Here is a 21277-nt window from a genome sequence, read left to right on the forward strand (position 1 = left end):
AATTTAAAATCTTTCTCCACTTTCATCAACAAATCCACAAAATACCATTTAACTCTTTGGTTATCTATTAAAGTTTATCATAAATAAAATATTTTGACTATAAGAAAGCTAACAAAGATCGTGGTCTCATGCCAAGACTCACTGAAAAAGAAATGCAATAAAATGTTTCAAAGTTAATGCAGTGAAGTAGACCACTTGGCTGAATTAGAAATTATTTTAAATTGTATTCCTACTAGGATGCAGATCATTATGCTACTATAGGAAAGAAAAATTTCAAATAATTTAGCAAATAATTATAATTTTATTTTAATTAATTTTAGCAAATAATTCTTTAATTAGTTTAAGTACATACTTATGTACTTAAATACCCATAGTTTATATTAAATTATTTTTACAAAATTTTGTTTCATACTTTATTTTCTGGGAAAAAGTAGAATACATACAATTCTTTCAAATTGTTCAATTAAATGAAAAACGATTACTTAAACTTATAATAATCACAGTTAGGGAAAGAATAATAGAATCCTTAGGCTTGATTCACATCAAATATTTAAATCTAAAACATTGATGACATGTCCCTTTGGTATTTGTCTAGAAATAATTTTAATATATTTCCATATATTCAGTTCTATTGGTTTATCTTTATTGTAGTCATAAAAAATATAATCAACAAAAATATGCACATAAAATTTAACTTACTAATGCACACTATATTTACTTATTTTTAGAAAACAATTCTACTCATAAAAAATGGCCTCCTTTAATGCATACTATTTTGTGTATGTGGAACTTGAAATATAATATTACTTTCTCTTTTATTCAACAAATGTTTATCATATACCTGTGAAGGATACTTTAAAAAAATTATTTTCTCTGAAATATTTTATTTATTATATATATAAAGTTTTGTTATCCTTGACTATATTGCAGTGAATCAGTGTTAAGTAGAAACTTCAAATTTTGTCTTCCCCACATTACCAAAAAAAACCAAAAAAACAAAAAAACAAAAAAAAGATTCCTAAAATAGTCTAAATTTGGTATACACTGGGCACAGTGACCTACAGTATGAATTTAGAAATCTAAACCTACTTGTATTTATATAAATCTCACTAAAAAGTGGTTATTTGAATGTATACAATTTGATTTTGTAGTTATGTGACATAATGTTACTCTACTCAGGAATTAAAATGCAAATATTCTTATTTATTATGAAATTATAAAATTTTATTATTTTATTATTGAGTGCCATAAAATGAGTAAAAATATACTGTATATATTTTATAATTTATCACAAATTGGTTTTATAAAATCTAATGAGAGTTTAGAAGTTAACCTACATGTCTTTTGACCTCTGATAATTAGAAATGTTTGATTTTTGAATGATTTATTTAACTATAATAAATGAAAATTTAATAAACGCTATATACAGGAATTTGTGTTTTCTCTAATTTTTTCTGGTAGTATTATGTGCATTAAAAACTTTAGCACTGTGATTACAACTAAGGATATTCATTAATTTAGACAATCTGCATTTATATTCTAATTCTAAAGTTTACAATATGATCTTCAGAATATTTCTTATTCCTCTTTTGCTCATTTTATTCATCTTTAAATTTATGGGGTTTATGAAAATAATACTTGTTGAGCATTCAAGTGTTTCTGATTGCTGTTGCAAGAATTATTATTTGCTAGATTAAAATAAAGCCTGGAGACTGAAGAATCTCATGCTTTGCTATTTCTATCTTCTACGAGTTAGTGGCATACTTAGCCTGTGGCTTCTGATATCTTTTTACACTAGGAGAACCAGAATGAGGCTTCACTTTGCATGATTCCAACTTCGCTTTCTATCATGTTTTCTCTTGAATCTTCTAAAATCTTTCAAGTTTGAAAATCCCTTGCAATTACACTGAGTTAACCTGGCTGTTCTAGGGCCATCTATTTATCATCTTACTGAAACCTTAATCCTCCCTACAACCTTAATTTCCTCTGATTATATAACACTGAATCTTCTCTAATTCTTGGAATTAGGATGGGAACATCTTTGAAAGGGCAATAATCTTATACCTGCCACAAATGCAAATGACGCAGGCACTATATCTTTTTATGTATTATATTTTCTGTATCTTTTTATGTATTATATTTAGTTTAATGTATAAATTCATATAAATTTTATTGAGCAAAATTCATACATTTCAGAGTATAATTATGTATTTTATATCCACAAGAACTTATTTGCTTGCTATTATTATCTCCACTTTACAGAACATTCAACTGAATAGTAATAATAATGGATGTCTCAGAGCAAGCACAACTATGACTTGAGAATGCTGTCAGAATTTAATAAACTGACCTTTGCAAAATTGTTAAATGGTGTTTAACATTCAGTATATTTTAATTATTAATATCGCATTATCTTGATTTTTGCTATTGTTATTCCATGTTCCCTAGGATACTCTTCTCAAATACGAATATTCTGTCAGAGAAATGAAAAATCGTACTCCATTTGTGTACAAGAAATCAAAATGCATTCTATCATATATAACTAAATAGAAGAAACAATTTAAAAAAATCTAATCATGTTTACAATCTATCCCTCCTGAATCAATTCTGAAGGTTAAATGGACATAAAGAGTGTAAGTTATTAAAACACAAAATAATAAAGAAAATTAGAGCAACAACACTTTTACAACTGGAAATGAAAAAAAAGGTCATAAAGACTTATTAAGGCAAAAAGAATTAAACCATAAACCAGCAAGAGGGGAAATTTCACATACAAAATAAATCACATCATAGACACTTAAAGAGTCAAGAACTTAAATGAATAGATTCTTTTAAAAATGTAGATGCTGTTAGTTCAAAAACTAAGACTATTGGTTTAAAAAATCTATCACATAATTAAAATCTTAGAACATTATTTACCCAGTTTACTCTGTGGAGCTGTTGAAACAGAATTTGAACACTAGAATATTGGCATTTGGATACCGCTCTTAGACAATTTGGTCTGCTACAACAAAATACCATATTCTAAATACTTTACAAACAGTAGAAATTCAGTTTCTTACATTTTCTGAGACTGGGTAGACCAAGATCCAGGTACCAGAATGTCCAGACTTTGGTGAGGGCAAGTTTCCTGGTTTCCAAGGTCTTCTCACTGGGTCCTACCATGGTGGAAGGGTTCCAAGTGTGTAGTTGTAAGCCTGTTTGGGGAGGACACAAATCCTATAGGTGACATAATCACCTCCACTCCCCCTTCTAACATCAATACCCTGTGGGTTAGGATCACAACATGTGAATTTGAGGTATACACAAACATCAAGAACATTTAACAGTATTTCACCCAGCAAGATCTGTTTTCTAATGAGTGCTTTCCTCCCACAGTGACAGTGAGTAGCAGCTTAGATCTATTACTAGGCCTGGAAAATTTCTCTTTGCTTACCCAGAAATGAATGAGAAATATGTCCATACCACCAGCTCTATGAAGACATGTGGCAATAAATCACTGATAAAAATTAAAGTATAGGATCATCATATAATAAGATGTGCCAGATCACACATTGCTCTTCCACAGATCAGGTAATTTATCAGAATCACATATATTCTTCTTCCTTATTTACCTTTTTTCACTCCAGTACAAGTTTCTCCCTAAGAGAACAAACATCTCTCAGTAAGTACAAAGCATCTGTCCTATTTCAGACTATGCTTCTATGATATCTCACCAATAATTTTTTGTTGTGCAATACAATTTCATTTTTCTTTTATCTTTGCAGTCATCTTTGAGTAAGCATGGTGTAAACAATAAAATGGAATGGAAAATGACTCTAGAACACCTTAATAATTATGACAAGGCAATTATAAAAAACTTTTCTTCATTGCTAATATATATTTGCTTTTTAAAGTATATTAAAGAGTGGCTGTTATCTAGGGTTAGCTAGGAAAGAACCATGTGACATTCTAGGAGCTCACCTCCCTGAAAGTTTAGATGCCAACTGTGAAAATCCTTAGGTATACTAGTTCCAGAATATATAGTTCGGCACAAGGCTACTTAGGTTAAAAGTATTTATTCTTGAAACTTTACAGAAATTTACCTATTAGTCATTGCACAAAACCCTTTCTTATTATTTTCACTCCATCTATGATTTTTCAGAATTTCAAGTAAACAGACGCTGGGATTTAAGTTTATCACTTTTAGAATAACAAATCCTATCTCTTAAAGAGATCCAAATCAGAAATGGGTATAGAGTTAGCAACCTAACAGAATAGCAACATTTTTATAGCATTCTAAATGTTCCAATGAAGCAGATCTTCCATATGCCACCTTATATAGAGGAAATTTTAGATCTGAAACTGTTCCCAAGGATATCAGCCACAGGCACATTCTTCATGTGAAAGTTTGCAAGGCACCTTCCTTTCCCAAGAGACAATCAGATTGTGGATTGCTTTTTAGGCAAAAAGGAAAAGCATCCTAGTTCATAATTCAGTTATTTCAAAAATTAAAATTTACAAATATTACAAGGATAGACCTGAAATTTTTGTTTAACAAGAGATCAATTGCAAGAAGCATATAATCAAAACCTTTTTTCTTATAGCTAATACGTGTAATGCACAAATACATAAAAAATAAAATTCAGTCAGTTTTTAAAACAATAATTTGGCTAGTAAATCTCAACTTTATATTAATTTCTAAGTACAACATAAAAGAAGCAGTATTGTTAGATGTACAACTGAAATATTATAACAGAAGTAACAACAATGAAAGGAGAAATAGGCCTCTGATAGAAAATTCATTTTGTTGCCAGTAAATAGGACCACATGAGTATATTTCAGATTCTTTTCATTTATGAGCTATCTAAACTGAATGCTAAGAATATTAAAGAGCTCTTGGGAAAATTAGGTCAGGCAGCTGTAGCATTTGCTCATTTTCATACAGTGAATTGCTAGACAATAAAACAACTCAGTGTTGAGATTTTTTTTTAAATATTTTTATTCCATTTCATTGAAGCCAGTCTCTTCAATCTTCTGATTTTGCTGGGGCTGGGAATGGGGGGTGTGAGGAAATGAACAGGGAGTGGGTATGGAGGCGGGTACAACAGATCAGAGTAATAGCAAGGGCCATATGTCAGCTCACACGCAGTTGAGCAAATCCAATCAGCTTCACTTCATCAGGAATCTCTGACCTGTAACAGCCAAAACCCAACTTAAATGTCAGTATTTTTAAAGTTTTGGGATCATTTACAATCTTCTGTAAGTTAACAACCACTATAACTTCATCATGAGCATAAAGCAGGTCACTAGAGAAGAGCTCCTGAGATACACCATCTGCTGTATCTCTTCCTGGAGTAAACTCAAATTCTATATCATTAAGTTCCTTGCTGAAGTTTCTCAATCTTAAGATGAGTTTTGCGGTGCAAGAAGCTTCTCTGTAGTCTTCACTCACATTGGGTTGGCCCTGAAAATCATGCACAGAGAAGGACTATATTTGCTCTGGGCTGCTGATGGTGTTCACTGAGATCTCTAGATTTTCTCCTTTACTCTTTGTAAATGTTCCTGAGAAGCAGCCGCTTTCCCCTCTTCACTTTTCTCATCCATTTCCTCATCACTGCACTCCCAGTCCCTTTGTTTGGTTTTATGGAGGTGACAACTCGACCCTGCAACTCTTAGCTCTTTGGGCTATCTGGCATGCTGATAATTAGCTTCTCAATCAGGTATTCTCTGTTCTTGGCTTTCTGGAAGCAGTTGAATTTAAAAGTTCTGCTGCTGTGAGCCTTTTGTTAGGATATTTTTGAAAACACAGTGAAAGTAATTTTCTAACAGACATGCCATATTTTTTCATCATTTCTTTATCTTCTACTTAGGTTTCTCAAGTGGGTGGATCATTTTTCAAAGTTCATATTAACATGTGCATAGGAAGGTATTTGTGATAAATTGTGCTGTTCCTGTTGCTATTTCAATGGACAATACTCCAAAACTCCACGTCAGTCTTGCAGTCATGGGCTCTCACCTGTTCCACAACTTCAAATGCCATCGGACGTGGGGTGCAAACAATGCTTTTCTTACTCTATTCCTTGTAACACCACCCCTGTTGCTAAGAATGGATTTCCCCCCCAAATCTGCAATTTGTACAAAACCATCCTCAACCAGAAGAATATTACCAGCTTTCAAATCTCTATGAATCTAACCGTTTCTGTGTAGATAGCTAAGCCTCCCAAAGCCTCTTTAAGAATTGTTGCTATTACTGCCTCTTCCACTCCTTTCTTCTGCTCTCCATTATCATTGGTTGACAATGTATTTGATGACGTCTAACACCGAGCCTCCACTTAGCAATTTCATGACCAGGCCAAATTCAACTTTTACCACAAAAGAGGTGGTAAATAGGTGGTAAATAGGTCACTTCATTGGGATGGCTGCACTGATTCATGACATGAATTTGTTTTAGTAGTTCATACATTCTGGTCTGCAAGTTTTCCAGGTTGATCCACTTTATTGCTACATGTTCTTGACTGGGCTTGCATAGGGCAGCCTGAACCACAGCAGTAGCTCTACTGCAGATAACCTCTTGCAGCTCATATGCATCCCTGCAGATGTGCCAGCTCAAGGTCTGGGCAGCTGGGGCAGGGGCAAGTGCCCCTCTTGCAGCTGCCAGGATGCGCCAGCCAGAGGACAATCTTCCGCTTGAATCTTCCCTTGCCTTGCCACCAACACCTCTCCACTGGTGAACACACTCCCGCTCCTGCTGCTAAAGAATTATAGATCATTCTACTTAACACATGCAATAAAATTCCATGAGCTAAAGAGTGAGAAAACAGGCCACTCTCAGTTCTAAGGAGGATTGTTATTAGGTTTCAGTGCAAAAGTAAGATATTGGAAGTTTTCTTTGTAGAGGAAATGATCAATTCAAGAAAAAGGAGCTACAAATGTTGAGCACTGCTGTTATTTCATCAGAAGGGAAAAAAATCACCTTGGTAATGTTTACTAATTAAACATACTGCTGCTCCACTTCATTCCAATAAAATTTGTATTACTACTCTAAAATATTTGCTGAAAATACCTTGCATTAAAAAACACAATAAAACTAAGCAGGAAAGAAATGCAATTTCAAAGATACTAAGACCATGTAATAAGAAACAAAAAAATATAAATATATTAAGATCCTAATAGATGTTTTAAAATATCATATGTTTTTTTTTTCAAATTTAACAACTTTATTAGAATTCAGTGGTAGCATTCTACATCAATACATTTTTAAAAATCACAAAGTACTTAGTAGGTACATGTATACATGTACATTTCAGAAGACAAATAACAAATTGCTCCCAGAAAGCTGCAAAGATGGAATGTGTAGTTTGAGAATAAATGGCTAGAGGAGAACGTAAGGGGCCACCTTCTGTTATGCTAACATTACCGTTTTCCACAATGTCTCTACAGTCAGATTCTTTTATCTTACAATCACAGAAATGAAAACAGAGTAATATACTGCTTTATACAGACGTAGACACTGGGATGTAGTACTTCTTAAGGTTTTCAGAAAAACCCGATAAATCTGCTTTTAGTGTCTAGATTATTAAGACTGATCATCCATGAAATACAACAGACCTCAAAAGCATTAAAAAAAAAAGCCCCATCTCTCCAGTGTCTAGTTCATCTGACAAAATACAGTGGTTGTGTATGCATGTTCTATCCTCGACTATTTATCAACAAGCAGTGTCTCTCAAAGTGTGGTCCATGAATTGTTAGCTATTAATTCCTGAGGCAATGAGGCACCTGTATCAGAATGTAAAGCCATATACTGCTTTTGCTATCAGTAAGTTTACTACAAAAATAAATCCTTTCATTGACCTAAAAGGTGCCTCTATATTTAAATTCTTTTATTAAAAAAGCAATGGGGGATGGGGAGACTAACCCAGGGCCTTGCATGTACTATACTCCTGAGCTATGTTCCTAAGCCCTCAGATTTAAATTCTTCTGCATGTTTGTGGATCAGTAACAGTTTGTGGCACTTTAAGTTTCACTGATCTAGAATATTATGAATATTATGAATGCTACTGTAGACATCAGCATATAACACAAGAAAATAAGAGAGAAAGTGTAGACAAATTCTAGAAAGTGAAGATAATTAGGAGTATCAAAAAGGATAAATCATTGTTTTGAATGTGTAGTGTTTAATTTTACCTTTTGTAGAAGGGAATATGCATATGATATTTAAAACAATGAAGAATCTACTTTTTAGTTATCGAAATTTTCTTATTTTGAAGAATTGTAAAAAATGTAATAGGAAATCATTAACTGTTTGAGACAAATATATGATCTATAAAGCTTAACTGTACCAGCCTTTCTATCTGTGCAAACCTAAAAAAGCAGTTCCACCTAAGGAATGATTTTTATACTATAATTTGATGAGCAGAGGCTTAACATTTTGAGATTAGTCCAATGTGGAGGCCAAAAAGACCTGAAAAAAAATTTTTGGCATAAAAATACCTTAAATTTCTTATCAAAGATAAGGCAGGTTCCTTAGTTCTTAACTTTATTATTATTTTCTTCCATGCTTCTTAATTACTTTGTGTACTTCTCCTCCAAATAATGTTCCACCTCTAAAGGGAGCCTCAGTCAGCTTATTCTTAGAAGCTGGATTAATTTTGCAATCTTTCAACCAGAGATAACAGCGACCAAGTGTAGAAGATCCCATGGTATGGGCAGCCATCTTCACTTCATCAAATGCAGCTTCACAAAGAAATGAAGCTGCATCATATGTTTTGCTCAGAATTTCGAGTGCCTGGTATGTACGACTAGGATCTGAGTTAAGAATTTGTGCAGCCTGACTAATATCTGCTTGCATAGCTTTAACTACAAAGGCAGTGTGGGGTGCCATCTGCAATGTGGATGCTGCGGCTGCATATGTTCTACAAAGTGCTAAGTCCAAGTGTTTATCACAAGACTCAGTGGAGGCTGCCTGAGTACCTGCTGGTGGGATGGCTTCAGAAGTAAGCCCTTGGATTTCATCATCTACTTTTGGAACTGATAATATCTGTGTTGCCTCTCTGGAAGAAACTGGATACTTGCTTGCTAATGAAGGCAACTGCCTGTCAATTTGCTGCCACTCCTCTTCAATTACTTTTAAAATAGATTCATGTAAGGGAAAAGATAGTTCTGAGGCATCAATGTTATCATACTCTGATTTCTTAGACTTTTCCATGCCTAAGTAGTAAGTGAATGAGAGACAACAGTTTTGGCAAAAGACGACATCTGTTCAGATCCAACTATATTCTGAAATGACATAGAGGAATCTGAATCCCTTTCCTCTACTGACTTCTCACTGAGTCTAGGGAATTTTCGTGGAGGAGAGGGGTAACTGGTTTCTCGAAAACTAGACTGATCAATTCTCTTGCATATGTTTTCAATGTCCAGTGTGGGTATAGAGTTAGAAGTTCCAGGTAAACTATCTACCCCACCCTGGACCAACAGAGAATTGACATAATCTTTGATTGCCCGAGCAAGTGGTGGGGAAATTACTCGTGATCTCTTAGACTCCTCTAGTACTTCCCTTTCGCTGGAGAGAATGCACTGATCTGAAATATTGGACTTCTCAGTATATAATGGCTGAATTCCACTTTTCTCTCCACGGTAAATATTTTCTACTATGTCTTTACAGTAAGTAGTAGTGGTTTCTTTAATCAGTGAAGGAGAAGCTGCAGTAGAGCCCAACATGGCAGCGAGTTCATGCTGAGAGGATGACGAAGAACTTTCCTCTAAACACCTATCATGGCTAAACTTGGAGGAAGTAAACAAATTCCCTCCAGAGGCTAAATTCTGCATCTGTCCCTTGCCAGGCAAGGTTGTGGCAATAAGAGGCTCCCTAGGTGGGTCGCCCTTAGAAGTATGTATTTTCTTAGCTGCCTGTAGTTCAGTCCTGCCCAAAGGAGGACGGGTGGAGATTTCAGGAAAAGAAATACCCTGAAAAAATCCACCAGAGGGAGTAGTTGGAAGTCCAGAAAAAGGAGCAAAATACCTAGTGGACTTCACTTTCTTGTGTTCTTTCTTCTATCCTTCTTCATTGTCACTGTATCTGTCAGAGTCATTACTTCCATTCTGCCTAGTATTTTCTGCTGAAGAGGAAATTGTTGGTAGAGGAGTAGACGATCTTGACTCTGTTCCTTGTTCTCTCAGTTTCAATAGCTTTTTCTCATACAGTTTCCTGGTTGTTCCCACAATAGGACCAGGATTCACCCCATATTTCACAAGCTGATCCAGAAGGTCTTCATTAGAGAGCTCTGTTACGTCTAGATCATCTTTATCTTCTAGTCTGGGCTTATCAGTTTTCTTTGTGGCTTTCCTGCCGACGGTGGCCCGGCTGCGGCCCGCGGTGGACGGCCCGGAGCCCAGCACCGGGGTGGGCTCGCGCTCTCGTCGCTGGAGAAGTCCGGGGGTCCCTTGCTGTTGGAGCCCGCGGCGAGCGGCGGCCCGGTTGCGCGCCGTGAGATGCTGCAGGTAGAGCTGCACGTACACGTCTTTGCGCTGCTCTCCGGCCGGGAGCGTCACATTGCTGGCGACCAGTTCACTCTTCAACTTGTCTTTCGTCAGGACTGAGGGGTCTTCTAGGAACTCCGGCATCTCCGGGATCTGCGAGTCCCCTTCCCCGCAGCCTCACTGCCGCCGCTCACGCCGCCGCGCTCGCTCCTGGCCGGGGGCCGCGGGGCCGCCTCCCAGCCTCACGGCTCCGGCCCGGGAGGAGCGCCGCGAGGCACCGCAGAAAACTCGCAGGCACAAAGCGAGGCCGCACTCGGGCACAAAGCCCCGCGAGCCCAACTACGGACCAAATGCCGACAGGCTGGGAGCCTGCACCAACCCCAGCCCACACAGTACAGCCCATCATATGGTTTTTATCACACAGAAAAGTATGTCTTTATAATAGATACTTTAGATTAAAAAACCTAGTAGCCAAAAAGGAAAACTTAACTGAAGGTATATTTCTTAAGGGAAAGTAACTAATGCAAAAGAAGCCAAAAAAGGATAGATATTTACTTCTCATACTTATTGTTTCACACAGGTGTCTCCAGCATGTAGTTAGCTTTATTTCATTCATTAAATGAAATATGGGTAAGCTATCATAGAGTTTTGTGCCGAGGAGGTTAGAGTTGTATTTGAACATACCTGTCTGCTAAATTCCCTGTGCATTTTTTTCTGAAGAGGTAATATGTGATAAAGTAAAAGAAAGAAAGAAAGAAGAGTGACTTAATCAGGATAATAGCCAACACTAGGATGAGCATGTGACCCTGTCTCTATAGAAAATATAAAAAAGGGCTGGCACCAAAAGAAAGCCAACACTAATATATTTGAATAAAGTATTATGGGGGAATAGGTATATGTGTGTGTATATGAATCTTGTTATCAACATGTAAATTTTAAAACAAAATACATAAATATAGCAATGCATATATGATTATACCATGCATAAAATAGTGAATATTACATTACAAATGTATACGTGAAAGCTAAATAAATAATATAAATATTTAAATATGAAAAAATATAATGTATTCAATATACCATTATATTGTATATTTTATACTGTTATAAATGTATAAGTAAGTTCCTACTGAACTCCATAAAATTAGCTATGTACCTAATCTCTAATTTTCTTGAAAAGCTGAAATTTATGAAAGTTGATAAGAACATAGTTGGAAATACTAACATTCAGTATAGTGAGAAAATTCATAGAAATTTCACAAGAATTGCCCATAACCAAAATACCATTCCACTTTATTCAAATAATGATTTAAAAGAGATAATTATAATTCTAATAATATTAAATAACATACACAAAGAAATGTCTATGATTTGAATATACTTTAGACTCCACAAACACCCCAAAATAAACATAAGCCTTAGAAAACTTATTGTGAAATATTCTGAGCCCTTTGGCTAAGAGGAATTCTTGATTTTCTTTTCTTTCTCTGCTTTTGTCTGTGTTCTATCACATCCTCTGCTACCTATACTACATCTGCCTAAGTATTAGTTACTCCGTATTTACATGTCTTAGAGAGACAGTGGTCTCTCTGGCCATGATGCAGTACACTCTGTATGTAAATCCATAAATTGCAAACAAGGACGTAGAAGATTACACTGTGGAGTCCAGTTTGAAATAAACTCACTTATACAACAAACCTAAGTCACACTGACAGAAGAAAGTTGCATACTGTGAAGGCACCACATGCAATTTAAGAACTATCCATCCTAACAGATGAGCAAATCTTACCATAGCAACACAAGCAATACAGAAAAACAAGGTAATGTGTCATCTTCTAAAATTTATAGTTCCATACTATCATGCCAAAAATACCAATGTGGATGAAATGCCAAAGAATTCAAAGGATGATTAAAAAAACAAATAAACAATTCAGAAAATTAAGGGAAAAGATACAGGACATAAGTGAGAAAACAAATAAAGAGAAATTTTTGAGGAAAAAACCAAACACAAATCTTAGAAATGAAATACTCAATAATCTTGTCAGATAAAAACTCAGCTGAATATCAAAACATTAGACTAGATCAAAAGGAAGAGAGAATATCTGAATTCAAAGATAATTTTGCCAATATATTATATTCAGACTGAAATAAATAAAAAGAAGAAACTCCAAAACACCATTAAAATATCAAACATTCATATAACTGGCATACCAGAAGGTGAAAAGTTACATTGAATGCATAGAAAAAATATAAATTGAAATAAGAGTCATAAATTTCTCAAATATTAGGGAAGACATGGACATCCATGTTTCAGGGATATTTAGAGCCCCAAGATAGAAATAATCAGAGATTAACATCTTAATGACATGTTATAGGTAAACTGTCAAAAATGCAGAAGGAAAGAGTATTAAATTTGCAAAAGAAGGTGAGTCATGCCACAATAAATGAAAACCCATTAGACAGACAACAGATTTTACAGCCAAATCTCTAAAGGTCATAAGGGCATGAAATAATGTGCTTCAAGTCCTGAAAGAAAATAACTGTCAAAGAACATTAATATAAGAGCAAGGTTATCAGTCAAAATTGAAGAATAATCAAAGACATGTCAAGATAAGCATAAGCAGAGGGAATTCATAATCACTAGGACAGCATTATAGATGGTATTTAAGAGAACTCTACACTCAGAAAATAAATAAAGACAATTGCAATCATGAGAACATGTGAAAGAATAAATCACAGTCAAGGGGTAGACATGCTAAAGAGATATAGGAAGGAATCAAATATTTATGTAGGAGACCATCAAACTTATGAGAGGAATAAAAGATGAATAAATGAACAGAGAATATTCAAAACAACCAGAAGAAAATTACTGAAATGGCAGAAACAAACATACATTTTAATAATAATTCTGAAATTAAATAGTCTTAATTCTCTGATTAAACAAACTGACTAAATACATTAAAAAATAAATGACTTAACAATATGCTACATATAAGAAACTTATCCAAAATGCAAACACAGACTGAAAGTGAAAAGATGGAAAAAGTATTAAAAACAAATGGAATTCTAAAAAGGATAGCAATAATTATATTCAACAAAATAGAATTTCAAACAAGACCTGTGAAACAAAGAATTTCACTATATATTGATCAAGTGAACAATACATCAAGAAGCTATAACAACTCCACATGTAAATGTCCTGAAATTTGAAGGCCCCAATTTCATAAAATGAACAGTACCATACATAAAGGGTGATATAGGCCTTGATGTAAGAATGATGAATAACTTTAATACCACACTCTCACCAACAGATAGAAAATCCAGACAAAAGAATCAAATAATAAATAGTTATATTACAAATCAAGTGGATTTCTCAAATGTCCACAGAATATTCCATCTACCATATGCAGAATACACATTCTTTTCATCAACATGTGGATTTTTTCCCAAAATCTACCACATATATTCCACAAGTACTTCTTTACAATTTTTTTGAATTGAAATAATTTATTACATCTTATCTCATCCCAAATAGAATAAAACTAGAAATAAGTAGCAAGAAAAATGCAGAAATTATACAAACACGTGGAAATTTAGCAGCACTATTGAATGAATGTTGGTCTTTGAAAAAACCAGAGGGGATATTTAAAGTTTCCTTGAATTAAATGAAAATGGAAACAATTCACTTCAATCTGCGAGACATACCAAAAGTAGCCTAAAAGAAAAATTTATAGAATGAATGATTACATAAAAAAGTAGAGTGCTCTTACATAAATAATCTCATGATGCACCTAAAATTCTTACTAAAAGAACAACAAATCAAACACCCAAATTAGTGGGAATAAAAAGGCTCTATGTAAATTTATGATTACACCAATGGTATGCCTTTACTCCACGTACAGAGAAACAACATGTATCCCATTTGTTTACAATAAAAAAAAAGGCTCAGAGTATAAATGAATAGTGATTAAATGAACAATACAAGTGATTTGTAAAACTGAGAGTTGGTCCTTTGAAAAGATGAACAAAAGACCTTAGCTAAAAAGCCAAAAGAAAAGGTGAAAACTCAATTAAAGATAAGAGAAGATGAACCTTCAGCGCATACTGACTTCTGGAAAGTAAAAAAAAAAAAAAAAAAAAAAATGCTGTGAAAGCAGACGCACCCCACTCCCCGGACCTGCCCAGTGCAGGGCACCCCAGCAACTCACCCTCTTTTTCTTCCAAATTTCTCCTCTCTTGAATTGGAAGAACATGATTCACGGGCGAGAAAAGGCATTCCAGGAAGATCATGCGAAGAACACTAGCAGGTCAACGGCGAAACTTCGGGTAGGTATTCTTTTCTCCAAATGTTGCGCAAGTGGTGCCAAGGGGGCTATATAGCACTTGGGTTACTGTGATTGGTCCACAGTTATGCTAATTAGGATTTGCAAATGTACCAATGCTATTGGTCCAAAATGTGCAAACGCTATTGGTGGATTCTTGAGTCCGGCATTCATTCAACTCTGCCCCACTTCCATTTTCTCAATGCAGGTCAAGAAGTGGACGTTGAGGTCGGGATGGGCCCGCAGTGCTTCGTGGATCCAGCTACTGCCACAGGCCTCCCTACTCCTTCTGGGTCTGAAGGCTGCAGGGTGGCAGGTCAGCAAGGCTTCGTTCTTCTTGGTGCTGGCTTGCTGTGCTTGTGTGGCAGCGTTCATGCTGCAGCAGGGCCTCCAGTGCTCAGACCCACCCAGGCTGACTCCACCGCTCCACCGCTCCACCGCTTCTGCCGCTCTCCTACCCTTGGCATTGCACGGACACCTATGAAGACCAGCAGTGCAGACCCTCAGAGTCCGCTGGTGAAAGAGCTGGGTGAAGTGTTTGAGACTGAAGTCTCCAAATCAAATCTTCCCCAGAATCTGTTCTGCCCCTGGGACTACCTTCATCTTCTGAGCTGGATTTGCCTTTGGATACTCAGTTATCACAGTGAGCAGATACTACGTTGGAACAACCCTGAGCTCCTTTCCAAACAGGTGTCTTCCCAGGAGGATGCAAGACATGCCACAGAACCCCTGTGGCCAGGGACAGTTCAGACAGTCCCTCAAAAGACCCTGAGAGTCCCTGATCTTCAGGTTCTAAGCGCTATAGACGGAAACCAAACAACAAGGTCCCAGGGAGATCCCCCCTCACCATCCTGCAGAATGGCAACTCTGCTGGGACCCTGACACTACGACAAGGGTAAGTGACCTTCTGCCCTAAGTGAAAATGTTAGGAAATTAAAGGAAGGAGCCATTCTTGGAACTGGACGGCTTCTGAAAACTGGAGGATGAGCATGGGAGCAAGGCCAGGACCATGACAAGGAAAATCAGCACCTTGCTCTGGTAGAGAGCTAGCCCCTAAGTGGCCCCTACATTGGATTCATCCAGGGCCTGGTGATTTTATGTTTTCTGTCACCACTTCATTCCCAGGGAGACTAAGGAAAGGATTGTTTTCTTTGATCCTCCTAAACTACCAACACTGGGACTTAGAATTTATCAGACTTTCTTTTTTGTCTTGTGTATTTATTGTGTATTAAAGGATGTGATTTTTAAATGATGCTTTTAAAAGACAAGAAAAAAACACTTAGTGAATTTTCCTACTTTGTTCATCTTTAGGAATTCCTTTATTATAGGCTCATCCCCTACCTTTACCATTAACATGTCAATGCTAGTAATTCACGACTTCATTTATAAGTGTATACTGAGTCAGACCAATTGATACAGAGTTGAAAGTGAATTAAATATTATTGTTTTCAAATATAATGAGGAGGAAGTTATAAAAATATTTGAAGTGCTATAATTGTTATAATGGATAACACTGCTAAATGATAAGTTGGCACAAATTGGATTTGAAGAACACACTCCAGTAAGAGAGTAGAGGATGATTTTATAGAAGTAGAGACATGCTGGATTTTGAAGGTTCAGAAGGTTATTTTAGAGAATCAAGGGAAGGTTGGCCATAATGTATAAATACTAAGAAAATTGGGGTCACATAGTGTAATTGCATATATTTGAACAATTAATGAATTCATTAAAGCTTTAAAATTGGGCAGAAGTGCCAAATATAAAAATTTAAGTCTGGATACGTTTGACCAGTGTTAGGAGGAGATTTGAAATTGACAGTTGGTGGAATTGTATTGTCTCCCAGGGACAGACCAAAATTTTGCTAGGTGAAGGATTGTAAAAGTTTTTACTCTTATATGTGTAATGTATAGATATACAAAAAATAAACACAGAGAAAGACTATATATTAGTGATATTAAAATTTCATTGAGGACAATGTTTGAAATACAGTGTATTTATGAAGAACAATAGGATGGGAGGAATTTATAATAACAAAGTTGGGAAATCCGGGTCTGATAGAGGGTGCTGTGTTCCATTATTTCATGAAGATATTTCAGTGTTGTTCATGATTTGTGAAGTCTTGAATGTCTGCTGTCATACCAAGTGTCATTTAGTGACTACAAAATCACAAGGACAGGCCATCTCCCGTTATTGCACTCCTACTCCAGTCTCTTAGTCTGACATTTTTTACATATTCAGCAACTCTGTCATCGTGGGTTTAATTCCTCTCTGCTGAGTTCCTGTCCCTGAGGGACAATAAGCTTTGAGTTTTGAATGAACTATGAACTTGGTGCCAAAATAATTACTATTGCATATTAAAAGATCATTCATGGAATTATCATCAGATATTGCTTCAATCGTGAAAGTTTTCTTTCTCCTGTGATGTTCCATTTTTTATGTTCTTGTTTGTAAGATGACTGACCAAATTGGTTGTTTTCATTTAAGCATTTTAAGTGCTTTTTTTTGAAATTTATGAATTCTTAACCTGTAGATGGATCTTATATAAAAATTATTTTAATTATATGCTTTATTTGTAGCACATAAAAATATTCTGCATTAATAACCCAAGAAGAAACTTGTAATAATACTACTTCCTTTTCTCCTGTACTAACACATAAATAATAAGTTGTGAATATTCTTAAATAACATTACTCTGAATATATTGTGTGAAATAAGCAGGTGGCCTCTCTGCTTAATGTATGCAAAAGACAAACATATGAGATTTATAATCTAATTCCTCCATGCAGAAAGGCAGTTAGGATGGCTGAGCCTAGGGCAGCCTAAATCCTAGCTGAGGATGTTGGAAATGGGTTTGCGGGTTTAATTCCTAAAATATAGCACAAATAAGAGTTAAAACTGAGGTGTCTTAAAATAATATTCTGACTTTAAATTGCACTTTTGCTGAATTATTTTATAAACAAGAAAATTCGAAAATTAAAAAATAATTTATAAGCTGACACTCTCATCAAAATATCCCAACGGACTGTAGTGAAATATAAACCCTTGCATGAAAAGTTCTCTTTTTTACCTTTTAGTGTCTTCTAAACTTTAACTAGAGATCTATAGTTCAAAAAATGATAGGAAAATTATTAATGCATGTTCTTTTTTAAAATTTCCCCTTTAGGAGATATTCATTGGAAGAGTTCTTTCGCCTGCACACATGAGCACTTCGTCTGGTGCTTTTCCATCCACATCTTCCCCTTATGTTTGGAGGAACTAGTGTTATTCTTTCATGGTCAGGGAAAAGAGAAAAGTGGCCTCCGTCTCACATTCCCATGCCTCCCCTTTGGCCAGGCTTATGCTTAGCACAGTGGCAGCCAGTTTTATGTGCTCAGCACAGGAAGAGCCAGGCTGCCTCATCTTTGCTCTCCCTCTCCCCAAATACTCCTGCACCTCATCTTTCTGGCCATTTTTAATGTCTCTTCTTCATCTAAAGAATCCATCAGGTCTTATGTAACAATTCCATGTATGCAATTTTAAGTAAGCTTCCTTTTATTAATAATAAGACATTTCATGTTCCATGCATTATGATGAATTTCATAATATTGGGGATAAAAGAACTGAAACATATCTATGATGCTAATATTTTTCTTAGGTGTAATACAATTAATTACTCAGTATTGCTATTGGAATTTATTAAGAAGTAAAAACAGGAAACAGTATGCTAGCAGAACAATATCTTTTGTATATTTGAATATGGATGGAATGAAGTGAAAATTTCTTAAAAAGACAAAAATTGATAGCAATCTTTGGGGATAAACAAAGTATGCACTTTTGTTATAAGTGATAAGAAATTTGCATCATAATAATACAATATCTGTGTCTCTTTTATAATCTAGAGAATTTGAATACTGTGTAATGTCATTTTTTTTATTGTAAACAAATGGGATACATGTTGTTTCTCTGTTTGTACATGGCGTAAAGGCATACCATTTGTGTAATCATAAATTTACACAGGGTAATGTTGTTTGATTCATTCTGTTATTTTTTCCCTTTCCCCCACCCCTCCCACCCCTCTTTTCCCTCTATACAGTCCTTCCTTCCTCCATCTTGCCCCCCTCCCTAACCCTAACTCTAACCCTAACACTAACCCTTCCCACTCCCCATTATGTGTCATCATCCACTTATTAGCGATATCATTCGTCCTTTGGTTTTTTTGAGATTGGCTTATCTCACTTAGCATGATATTCTCCAATTTCATCCACTTGCCTGCAAATGCCATAATTTATCATTCTTTATGGCTGAGTAATATTCCATTGTATATATATACCACAGTTTCTTTATCCATTCATCAATTGTCATTTTTAATAACAAGTAAATATTCTGAATGCAGAGAGTTCATCTTGAGAGTGAATAGTAGCTAGAGCCAAGTAAATTAACTGAAGGAAAAGACAAAAATATATGAATAGACAACAGAAGAAGCAAGGAGAGGAGCAAAAGAATATTCACAGAAAAGTAATCACTATGAAACTTGCTGATGTATGCAGAAAAAATTGAAAGGAATGTTAATGAGTTAAATAGAAAAGAGAAAAATGACAATAAGAAAAATATGTTGTTAAAATTTTAAACTTATAAACAAATTCAAATCCATATATAGCATCTGTGGATCATCTGCTTCTTGAATTCACTCACATGCACATCTTATTACTTCCACTAGATTGCGAATTACTTGAGAACAGAATCTGTGTTGCATTCATTTTAAAATTATAGACATCTCCTATTAGAATGACTAGACTATAGTTAGACTCTCAGAAACATATTTGTTGAACAAGAGAAATTTCTTTGCATAACCAGTGTCTGTCAGGACTTCCAGAGCCCACAAATGGCAGGGTCTAGAAATGTTTCCTGAATTGAGTCTCAGTTGTCACAAAGTCTTATATACTTCAGAACACAGCTGAGGGAACTCTGGATAACTTCTGTTCCTCTATGTTCAAATCTCTTACTCTGAAAGCCCAATTATCTCATTCAAATAGGAATACACATTCAAAACCTTAGCAAAAAGTTCTATCTCTTAGCCATCCTGTACAAGAGTCTCCCAGATATTGGTGATATTTAAGGAAGTAAATCTATTCACTTAATATGTGTTTTAATGACTTATGACATTCTTCCATTGGGAATACAAACATTTTGCTAATTTGGGTTAATTTCTTAAAGTCTTGCCCTAATATTGTGCCATAAGTTGTCATTACAGGAGATCAAGGTGACTTCTACATTTGACTTATGTTAAAACATGTTTCTTCTTGATTTTGATCCTCCATTTTCTTAGTACTATTATACTACCTCAATTATCTTATTACTATTAAATTTTAAAAACATGTCTTTCTGAAGATACCTTGGCAGGTTAGAACCTAGGCATGTCATCCTGAAGAGCTGGAAGAGTCTCTTTGAAATATAAACATGTAGGCTATGTCACCCCAGTGCTCTAATTTCTATGGGTGGGCAGGAGTTTAACTTCAGTTATTGGCAATTGGCAAACACATATTGTCTAATTGTTTTCCAGGGCTCATCCTGGAGGATCTTTCAACAATGTTACCTCAGTGCATCAAAACCCTCTCAGCTTTTGTCTCATCTGAGTTGAGATGGGATTCAGTCGTGGCCTCTATCACCTATTGCAATAGTATTGAGTAAAGTCTTCCTTGCCTGCTCAACTTTGTGTAGTGCAAATTTTGCTTTTCATTTTCTGTGCAATTGCTACAAAATATATTATCTTTAGGTTTTTAATTAATTATATTCAATTTAGAATCCCCATCATTAGTCTTTACATATAATAATCTTTTTATAAGATGATGAAAATAAAATTTATTTTGTATTTTTCAGAAGCAAAACTTCATATTTTTGTTATTGCTATAGTTAAGTGGACTTCCTTTCAAACATTTGCTATAAGTATAAATTGCTAATATGTTTTAGAAAGCAACTTATTAATCCTGATGTCATCTTGTGAGGAAGAAGGGATGCAGGCTTGGGCAGGACTGTTTGGTTTCACCACCAGGGCTGAGGATCTCATCTCTGGGGCGGCCAACAGGAAGATGGCGTCACTGAGGACTGAGCTGGACTGGGCCAGGCAGGATGCCCACATTGTGTGGGGCTTGGGGAGGCTGATGGCTACAGCCACCCTCCTCTGAGTCATGCTAGGGCAGCCCTACCTCCGGCCACTGCCACCTGCCACCTGCCACCTGTGGGCTCCTCCAAGGTGGCTCTGTGCTGGGCCTGCGGGTGAAGCCCAAGAAGGGGTTGGGGAGGGGACATCTTGTCCCTTGGTTACCTTCGCCTCTTCACCCCAGCCACTCTGCCCATGTGCCCTGGTGCAGGCTGCTGTATGACCCTGTGACCATTAGGTCGCATGTGGCCTCCTGTGTAGTGTGCTTGTTACCATGTGCGGCCTGGGCAGGTGCTTTCCAGACACCACCAGTCGCATCCTGCTGGGAGCGTGCTGTGTCCCTCCGTGTGAAGGTCCATGT

At 35.8% G+C, this 21277-nt stretch overlaps 3 pseudogenes; 1 reads left to right on the top strand and 2 right to left on the bottom strand.

The window, feature by feature from the left end:
• Window positions 1-5116: 5116 nt before the first annotated feature.
• LOC124975486 (STE20/SPS1-related proline-alanine-rich protein kinase-like) lies at window positions 5117-8049 on the bottom strand (annotated as a pseudogene).
• A 475-nt stretch (window positions 8050-8524) lies between these two features.
• LOC124975487 (lamina-associated polypeptide 2-like) lies at window positions 8525-10602 on the bottom strand (annotated as a pseudogene).
• A 4631-nt stretch (window positions 10603-15233) lies between these two features.
• LOC124975478 (cell division cycle-associated protein 3-like) lies at window positions 15234-15830 on the top strand (annotated as a pseudogene).
• The last annotated feature ends 5447 nt before the right edge of the window (window positions 15831-21277 follow it).

Source organism: Sciurus carolinensis, unplaced genomic scaffold (assembly GCF_902686445.1).
Source record: "Sciurus carolinensis unplaced genomic scaffold, mSciCar1.2, whole genome shotgun sequence".
NCBI classification, from domain to species: Eukaryota; Metazoa; Chordata; class Mammalia; order Rodentia; family Sciuridae; genus Sciurus; species Sciurus carolinensis.